Source organism: Mastomys coucha, unplaced genomic scaffold, assembly GCF_008632895.1.
Source record: "Mastomys coucha isolate ucsf_1 unplaced genomic scaffold, UCSF_Mcou_1 pScaffold20, whole genome shotgun sequence".
In the NCBI taxonomy this organism is placed as follows: Eukaryota; Metazoa; Chordata; class Mammalia; order Rodentia; family Muridae; genus Mastomys; species Mastomys coucha.
This window is the reverse complement of record NW_022196903.1, coordinates 112,677,888-112,687,818: the sequence shown is the minus strand read 5'-3', so window position 1 is coordinate 112,687,818 and position 9,931 is coordinate 112,677,888. Positions and strand designations below refer to the sequence as shown.

General features: G+C 43.5%; 1 protein-coding gene across 2 annotated transcripts in view; it reads left to right on the top strand.

Annotated features, from left to right (window-relative positions):
- Positions 1 to 9,931, top strand: part of Wnt5b (Wnt family member 5B) — a 113,512-nt gene that overhangs the window by 19,797 nt on the left and 83,784 nt on the right. The window lies entirely within an intron of this gene.

Here is a 9,931-nt window from a genome sequence, read left to right as displayed (position 1 = left end):
GGCCTTGAACTCAGAAATCTGCCTGCCTCTGCCTCCCAAGTGCTGGAATTAAAGGCGTGCGCCACCACGCCCAGCAGGATTGTCCTTTTAAAAATAGGTTAATCAAGCCAGGTGCACACCTTTGATCCCAGCATTTGGGAGGCAGAGACAGGCAGATCGCTGAGTTCAAGGCCATCCTGGTCTACAGAGTGAGTTCCAGGACAGCCAGGGCTCCACAGAGAAACCCTGTCTCAGAAAAAGGAGAGTAAATTAGTCACACAGCCTTGTGATTGGCTTCACTTGTTCCCAGGATTCTCCATTTCTCTTGGCTCCGGGATATTATTGTTCATAGAATGGGACCCAGCTTCATCTGCCTATGGAAACTGTCCTCTCTTGGGCTCCATGAAACTTTTGGTTGTTGCTTTGCAGAAAAATATGGAGTTAGGGTTGTTCTGATTATAACTATTTGGCACATTGGTGTACACTTTATATCGCTCTGTTTCCTTGCCTTCTGTGAGCCAGTGAGACTTTAAACACTGAACTACGGTGTCTTTGAACAGTTAAAGCCAGCCTGTATAGCAGCAGCCATGTGTTACTTATTGAAGTGAGTCTGTAAACCTGTGACCAAGTTCTGTCACTGGGGACAATACAGGTCTGTGCTCCGGTGATTTGTCTGACAACGCTGAGCTGAATTTGCGTTCTGTGGTGAAGTGTGTGTCTCCCTGTCATCTCGGATGTCAGCCCTGGCTGGCGCGGCGCCTTCTGAAGATTAAGGCTTCACCAAGCACTGTAAGAGCGAGTCCAGGTTCTCTCTCTGATGCTTCTGATATTCACATGGGAACATTTGGGGTGAGTTTGTGAGGATTTACCCGCTCAGGGGAGTGAGAGCTGAATGGCCCAGGTTTCAGACCATTGCAGGGGCAGGTGTAAGACCTGCTTCCTGGACATGAAAGGTCGCTGTGGCTTTAGGACTGGTGGACTCCAACCTGGTCACAACACTTGTGAGAACAGACTAGGAACTGCTGGATGGAAGGGAGGGTATATGGGACTGCTTGAGGACATGATGAGTCTGATGTGGTGTGTCTGTCTGTCAGGAAGTGGTAAACAGGACAGCAAATGTCATCAGGGAAGTTTGGCCATGAAGGATAGAAACTGGGTCATAACTTGAGGGGAAGTAGAGGCAAAAGGACACTGGGAGGTGGGGTAGAAAAGGGCACAGATGCCCGACAGGAGTGTGATAAGAAGGGAAGGCAGACGGTGCACTGAAACCTGTAGCCGTTCACAGTAAGTGGCGAGTTACATGTCCTCTGTCTTTTGCACCGTGCCAGGCTGTCTGGATCGCCTCTTTGCTGGTCCTGAGGCCATGCTATGCTTCTTGAAAATATTACTTTTATTTTTGATTAGCATACGCATAGTGTATACGTTATTGGGGTTCTGTGAGGCACTGGGGGTCCTTTCTCATCCTTACCCAACTTTCCAGCCCTCGGGGAATCACTAGGAATCACTAGTCTGTATTCAGGCCATCACCTTGGAACTTCCACACACGCGAGAGGCTGTGAGGCGTGTGTCTTTCGTGTTTCCACTAGTTCACCTAACGCAATCGTTCACCTCCAGGCCCACCCGTGTAAATGCTAAGGGTTTCAGTCTCCTTTGTGGCTGGAGAACGGTCCGAGGTGCATGGCTGGTGTCTGCCATGCTTTCTTGCTGGATCCTCCCGACTTTTGCCTAATCCACTCCCCAAGGTCCCTTCTCATGGCCCCTGTGGCCCCGAGGAAACAGGCTCCTCACCACAGAGGAAGGACCTTCCTGTGCCCCCCCAATCTCCACCTGAGCCTTTCTTGCTACCCAGAAAATTCTGTGACAGCCTCGTGCTTTGCAGTGGACCACACGCTTCAGTTTTCCCTGACCAAGGCTTCCTGGTGTTGTCTGTTGGCTTCTGTGTTTTATTTTCCCCTCTTCCTGTGTTACTTCTCTCCCGTCTTGGGCCATCGTCTTGTTAGGATGAGTGTCAGCACATCCGTACTTCCCCACTCCCGTTACACTTTATTACTAGTCCCAGCTTCATGGTGGAGTCTTTGTCCACAAAGTGGCAGGTCTTAGGGCTGGAAGAGGCTGGGATCGTGTAATCCAGCGCAGTTCAACCCTCACCCCTCTCTTTCAGGCTGGTAGGTATTTAGTGACTAATTATTAATTAGTGTGATCAAAATGGTTGAGAAATGATGATTTCAGCCAAGTTAAAGATACATTTTCTTTGCTTACCACAGAGATTTGATGTGTTTCTACACAATGTGAGTTGCTCCCCCACACACTTCTTAATTATGAAGATGTCTTTATTCAACGTAAGTGGCTGAGATGATCCACTGCCAGGCTAGAGGTGGGCAAACTCTCCAGAGCTGAGGCTCTGATGCCACCCAAGTGGCTGTTGCTACAGCAGTCATGTTTGGGAGCCTTTGGCTCTGCTGTGGACCCCTGTATAAGGAAAAGTGTTCTGTACTTTCCCAGCTGGAAAATAAGAATTGATACATGATCCAGAGAGATCAGAGTCGGCACAATACGTAGACCACAGGCATTGTCATCCCAGCGCATCCTTGAGAGAGGATGTCCTATGCCCTTCCTGATTCTGGTCCTTTTCCCTCACCTCTCACATAAATCTGGTATCAGAGCCTCAAAGAACTGTTTGTTTCCTTCTGAACAAGATGCCTGAATTGGCATGCTTGTGGCTGCCGCCCGTGGCCTGTAGCTGTGTGCAGTGCCCCTTCGCACATGCAGTCTTGTGACAGTATTCCGCAGGGTTCTGTGATCCTGCCCCCACCCTCCATGACCATGTGGCAAGCTCCTCTGAGCTCCCAATGATGCCCCCACATATAACTTCTTATAGAAAACCTTGCACATTCCTGTAGCTGTCTGGTGTAAACATGCTCGGACTATTTAAAAAGAACCCCTTCTATTTATCACCATGCCCAAGGCAGGTCTGGGTGAATTTGTATCAGATGAGCACATCCTCCCTGATGGAGCTGCCAGGCAGGAACACTGCCACGTGGGGAATCCACACAGATTCAGGACAGTTGGCCTTTGAGGAGGGACTCCGAAGAAACCACACATTGAGAGTAAGAGGGAAAGCTCTGCCAGATGCCCGGGGGCGGGGCAGTGAGGAGAACAGAGGCCCAACAGGGAAAATATGCAGGAAACCCATGGGGAGTGTTGGGGGTTGGGGGATTCTCAGCAGAGGCTCAAAGGAGAGGGCCATCTCACAGGAAACCACCGGCAGGAAGGTGTACGGGGTGTGCGGGGAGGTCCTGGCAGGCTCAGAGTCATGGTGCCCATCTGGCTTGCAGCTGCCCAGGGTGCTGGAACTAGATCTTCACTCAGATGCCTATTCCATGCCCATGCCAAACACTAGCTGGCTCTCAAACACCAAATGAATCCCAGCCTGGAGCCCTGGTCTGGAAAATGCACTCATTCAAGCCCAGCCACCCCTCTGCAGCCAAAGGACTTGGGATAGGATGAGCCATGACTTTGATCATCCTGATGCAGACCTTGGATGCTGAGAGGCTCTGGAGGCAGTGTAGAGTGGATTTGAACTCTGTTCTATCCTGACTAACATGCTGGGCATGTCACCAACCCTGCTGAGTTCCACTTGGCCATCTGTTACCTAGAAAGAGAATTTCACACAGCAGCCTGAAGGGTGTAAAATGAATCTAGAACACGTTCCTGCTGGCAGTGCTACACCAGAGTGGCTCTCCTATGGGATGGAGTTACCAGCCAGCACTCTTTCTTTTCATTGCTTATTCTTTAATTTTCTGCAAATGGATGTGGAGCAAAGTGAAACCCAAATGTTACGAGTAAAGATGCAAATACTAAGAAATTACAATAAAAACCTTAAGAATTAGAATATGTGAAATAGCAGCTTATTACCTGGTCTCTTTGAATTTGACATGGACTTATTATGTGACAAAGAATCATTGGATTTTCTCATACCTTTTCTGTATATAAAAGGGATGTTTAGAATGCTTCCTATCAAGACAAATTAACAATTGCTCCCAACGGTACATTAACACTTAACAACATGTGTGAGACCCTAAGTTCCATCTCCAAGAGTGGAAAAAAACCCTTAAGCTGAGCATGGTTGATCATGCCTAGAGTTCTAGAACCATCACTTAAGAGGTGGGGACAGGAAGATCAGGAGTATAATGTCATCCTCAGCTAGATAGCAAGGTGTGTATGTGTGTGTGTGTATGTGTGTGTGTGTGTGTGTGTGTGTGTGTGTGTGTGTGTGTGTTTGTGAGAGAGAGAGAGAGAGAGAGAGAGAGAGAGAGAGAGAGAGAGAGAGAGAGCATGTTAATATGTTGTAGTTTCCTTGGTGGCAGTCTGGTAATATCATTTCCCAAACACTAGGAAGATTCTCTCTGCTTCATTGTTTCACACTGCAGTGTAAAATCCCATTACCTACAATGTAACTATTAAACAAGGACTGAAAGCCAGGGGAGGAGTTTCATGCCTATAATTCCAGCACTCAGGAGGATGAAGAGTTCAGGGCCAGCCTGGGCTACATAACAAAACCCTGTCTGGGGGGAAAAAATGGAGAAGAACTAGAACCAAGCCCATTAAAATCAGGAACAAGATAAGGCTGTCCATAATCCCCACTCTTTTTCAATAGGTGCTCGAAGTACTAGACAAAGCAGTAAGATAAGAAAAGGAAATTAAGCAGATACAAATAGAAGTCAAATTAGCCCTATTTGAAGTTGATATGACAGAATACATGAGACTTCCAAAATTCTACTAGAAAACTTCTAGAAAAGATCAGTGATTTCAGTGGCAGGATACTAAACCAACCTTTCACCTCTTTTATAAGGGAATAAATTTTATTTAAAGAGCAGAGCACTCATGGCTTAGTCTGTTGCGTGTAATTTTTAAAAACACACTATTGTCTTTGTCTGAGACCTTAGCCTGAACTCTGACCTCTCCGGTTCCCTTTGCTCCATCCATCTGGCTTAGCTCAGGATCAATTGCAACCATCCGCCAAGCCGGGAGAGCCCGGAAGCTGATGTTCAAGCTCCTTCAGCTTCTTCGCTCCTCACCAGGCCGCCAGCTATGGAGACCCTAGAGCTGCTGCCTACACTCTGGTCGCTCCCGGTTCCCTTCTGTTTACCAACCAGACTTCTATCTTTACCCAACTTTGCTCCAAGGAATGAAAAACACTCAGACAGCTTTATTATTTTAGAACTTGCCAGATAGCACATTTTCTGGGTGCAGAATCTCTTGCCCTAACCTCAGTAGCTAGCCTACGTAAGCCAGTCTTTGTCGACCTCTTTGGCTATCCCCCAGTGGTGGAGGCTGCTGGTTCTAGCTTCCCCAGGGTCTTACGTGGTTGTTTCATGCTTCTCCTTCCAAGGCCTGGCTGAAAAGCCCCTTCTCTTTCACTGCATCTCCCCTCCTCCTGGGACCCGGAAGTTCCATCTTTACCCTTTGTCCAGCAGTTGGCTCCCGCCTTCTTTATTGACCAAATCAAGAACAAATGAGAGAATCAGCACCTCCCCCTACGCGTCACCTTTTTGGTCCAATGAAAATTAAAAAAAAAAAAAATTGAACTAAAACATAATAAAATAAATTATATAGAGTGTGAGGTACAAAGGACATTTAGTCTATCAATTTGTCAATTAGACAAAGTACTCTACCATATTTCCTAACTGAAGGAATTATGATTCTATCCTTGGGTTATGTTTAGATTTTCGCTGTAATGTCATCTGAAAACTGTCACCCACTCTATAAACTCTCTCTCTCAATGTTTAATAACTTGAGTTTGATTATGAGACTAAACTTATTCTTTAATCCCATCAGAAATCTGAGAATGACTAAATATTTCTTGAAAATATAGGAAGCACAAAAATGGCTTCTGAAACTTAATCAATTTGTAGAGATGATTGATTATTTGGACAGTCCCCCATTCTATAAAACCTAGGAGATAAAAACTTAGATCATCTCTCTGACAGACTTATAATGTAGAATTAGTTGAAAGGCCACTGACCCTGTCTATAGCAAAGTCAACAGTCTATTATTCTGTAAAATGTGCCCTTTGGACAGTATTGTCTGTTGATGAAATGGGCAATTTCTGCCCAGTGGCTGTCTTGCCACGATAAGTAATCTTGTCTGGAAGTGAAGATGCTCAACATCTTCTCTGAACTAAGAAGGGGTTGTGAACTAAGAAGGGGTTGTGAACTAAGAAGGGGTTGTTGTCTGGAGCAGGTATGTCTCATTGTCAAGTGATTAAATAACATTAAGTAACCTATTTTATAGATTTTTGATGTTTTTTAAGATATATATATGGTAATCTGAACTGTTAAACTTTGATTATTTTCAGCTATTTTTAATTTAAATATATTGAAAACATCCTTTTGTAACTAAATTAGAAATCTAACATGACTATGAGTTTGCTCTCTGGCCCTTATCTCACATTGTTCAATCATTTGAAAACAGTTTGTAATAACAGTCATAGAAAGATTGGGTCTAAGCTTTGTATTTCTAAATGTGTTGTATAGGCATGATGCCTAACTAAGAGTAACAGTATTAATCTCAATTTTTGTATCAATATAAGAAATTTATATCAATGTAAACCATAAATCTGTATCAAAATAAATTTCATACCAACATAAGAAAATATAATTTTAACTTTGTAACAATTAGAAAGGTTTTTATCAATTAAAATTATGGTTACATAAACAACTCCACCCATCTATTTCCTCCCTGTTCAAAATTAGTACCATTCTCAAATTTCCTTGAGTGGCAACCTTTTTATAATTTGTAAAATAACCATTACCAGACCCCCAAACCCAGAGAATTTGGCTGACAACTCTCCATAACTTCTTTTGGTGATGAAAAGTCTTTAAAGGGGAGGAGAGAAGTAGGAAAATTAGCAGATTTGGTTAGGCATTGAGAAAGCCAATCCAACAATTGTTATCCTGTCTCTGATGCTTAGAAGGCTCAGGGCTTGACTGAAGTTCTGACTGGATCCGTCTGAAGGTTGAAAGAGGAAAGATGACCTAGAATCCATGACACCAGGAGTCCAAGCCAGCCAGTGCAGCATCTCTAAGGATGATCTCGTCAAAGCTGTACACTCTGCAATATACAAATCTCAAGACAGATTTAAGTACCATCAAGATATCTGTATGGATTGTGTTGGTTTGGGTAGAATGTATAGACTAGTTAAGGATGAAATTCTGCTCCTTGTTTGAGTATGTGAAAGATAGCTGTCCTTTTTATGAGCCAATTTTAGTAATAACCAATCATAAGTCTTCATTCATGTCATGTGAAGGATGGCATGGAGAATCTTTACCTGTCTTGTTTGATTCTCTTGAATTTTTCTAGTCCTTCAGGGGGTCTCCCTCTGTCATATCTGATATATATAACTCTGGAAGGGGTCCAGAGCCTAATCTTTTTTTCTGTCAATACAATGTAGAGCCTTTCTCCCAAAATAGCATGTCCTTGAGCCAGTAACCAGAAAAATCTTTAGCTTGACCTCTTTCCCAGAGGAATAATAATATAACCACAAAACTCAAAATCACACCCATTTTGATAATTAAAACAATTTAAAACAAATAAAGTAAACTAAACAAATATTGTATGAGTCTATTTTTAGACTTTTTATTTGTCATGTCAGGAATATTTAACCCAAAATTCTTTGGAATCAAAGAATTTATCTTGTAAGATTTTTAAAAATTTCTCTAAAGCATTATCTTTTGTTTATTGTATAACTTTATTTTTAGGCTTTTTTTTTATCTGTCATGTCAGGAATATTTAACTTAGAGTTCTCATGGAGCCCATGTTTGAAGAATTTGAGTAATCTTGTAAGATTTTTTAAAGCCTCTCTAAAGTATTTTTATATTTAATCTAGCCTGTATCTGTTGTTGGAGACAGTAGCCTTTTTTCTTTTTCTTTTTCTTTTCTTTTCTTTTTTTTTTTTTTTTTTTTTTTTTTTTTTTTTTTTTGGTCTTTCTCTAGTTTATAGCAGGTGACTCACCCTATGTACGCTGAGGCTCCCCTGAGTTTTGTTTAAGGTTTTTATGCTTGAGCCATCCATGGGCTAAGCTGGATGGAGCAAGGAGAACCAGGAGTGGTCAGAGCACAGGCCGAGGTTACAGACAAAGACAGAATGTGTTTTTTAAAATTACACTCAACAGATGGCACCCAACTTTGGTCCCTGATTTTCTGCATAAAACCAAGTATTAAAATATGCCTTTCTGGCTGGGCAGTGGTAGTACATGCCTTTAATCTCAGCACTTGGGAGGCAGAGACAGGCAGATTTCTGAGTTCAAGGGCAGCCTGGTCTACAGAGTGAGTTCCAGGACAGCCAGGGCTATACAGAGAAACCCTGTCTCAAAAAACCGAAATAAAATAAAATAACTTTAAAAAATTTAAAAAAAAATCTCCCTTTCTGAGCCTCTTTCTTAGAGAATGGGATATTCCATTATGGTAGTTTATATTGATTACCGATTGAATATAGAATCACCCTGGAAACAGCTTTGGGCATGGCTGTGGTAGATTTTCTAGACTAGATTAATTAGGTGGGATGCCCACTAAGTGCTGGGCTACATAAGTAAAAAGCCAGCTGAGCAGCAGCATTCATTGGTTTCTCTTTGCTGACTTATATGCAATGTGATGAACTATCTCAAGCCTCTGCTGCTGTGGTTTCCTCTCCATGATGGATTGTATCCCCTTAAAATGTAAACAAAATTAAGCTCTCTTCCCTTAAGTTTGTCCTTATGAGATATTTATCAGGCAACAAGGAAAGAAACTAATCCGGAAAATTGGTACCAAGAGTGGGGTTGTTGCTGTGATAGACCTGGCCATATGTGCTCAGGTCTCTGGAACTGGTTTGCAGAAGAAATAATGGGAAGATTTGCAACTGTAGGCTACAAAAGCCTCACTATAGTTCAAACATGGACGGACCATTCTGATGGGTGATTAGAAGACAAGAATGCTGAGAAAAACACACATAGTGGAAGCCCGATTTGTGAGGTCTCAGAGGGGGAGAGGAGTGTCAGGAATTGTCTGTGGAATATTCCTCTGATATTCTGGCAGAGAATCTGGTTACATCCTGCCTATGTCCTGGGACATATTAAAGGTAATGGGCTAATTTGTCTAGCAGAGAAAATTATAAGACAGGAGAGCGTTCGAGTTGTATAACACTACTGCTCACTGCTGTAATCGGTTCAGAGAGAGAGAGGGAGAGAGAGAGGGAGAGAGAGAAGGAAACGTGTGTTAGCATGTTTAAACCTTTGGACAGGAGGGAGATGGAGAGATGGCTCAGGGGCTGAGAGTGCTTGCTGATCTTCCAGCACCCCTGTCAGGACACTCACAGCAGCCCGTAGTGCCAGCTCCAAGGGATGCAATGCCTCTGGTCTCCGAGGGCACCCGCACTTGCATGCATAACCCACACACAAATGCACACAAATACACATAATTAAAAATAAAATAAATCTCTGTTCAAAAAATTGGGATCATGGGGAATTTCTTCCTTCCTTCTCTTCTCCAGCATCCCATTCTTGTTTCATCCCTGTCCTATACAATGGATCTTCAGTGGAATTGCTTAATTCTTAAAGTGTTGGAGATCAAATCCAGAATCTTGTGCTCGTTGAGCAAATGCTCTGTCACTGAGTCTGCCCGCTGGCAGAGCTTGAGTTTTAAGCCCCAGCCTTCTCCCTGTGGAACTGTAGAGCGTGCTGCATGCCAGTTAGCCTCCAAAACGCTAGCTTATTCAGAAGTACTTCGAAGGCATTGAGAGTCAGATATTCCGGAGCCTCTTCCTGCTGAGTTCTCCTCTCTGACCTAGCCTCAGGGCTTTGACAGGTGATGCTCCAGGCTTCGAGGCTAAAGCGCTTACGCTGTGGAACTCCCAGCAGGGTGACTGGGGCACCTGCACACGTGTGAAGGCAGCGGACTAGCCTTACAAGTGTTT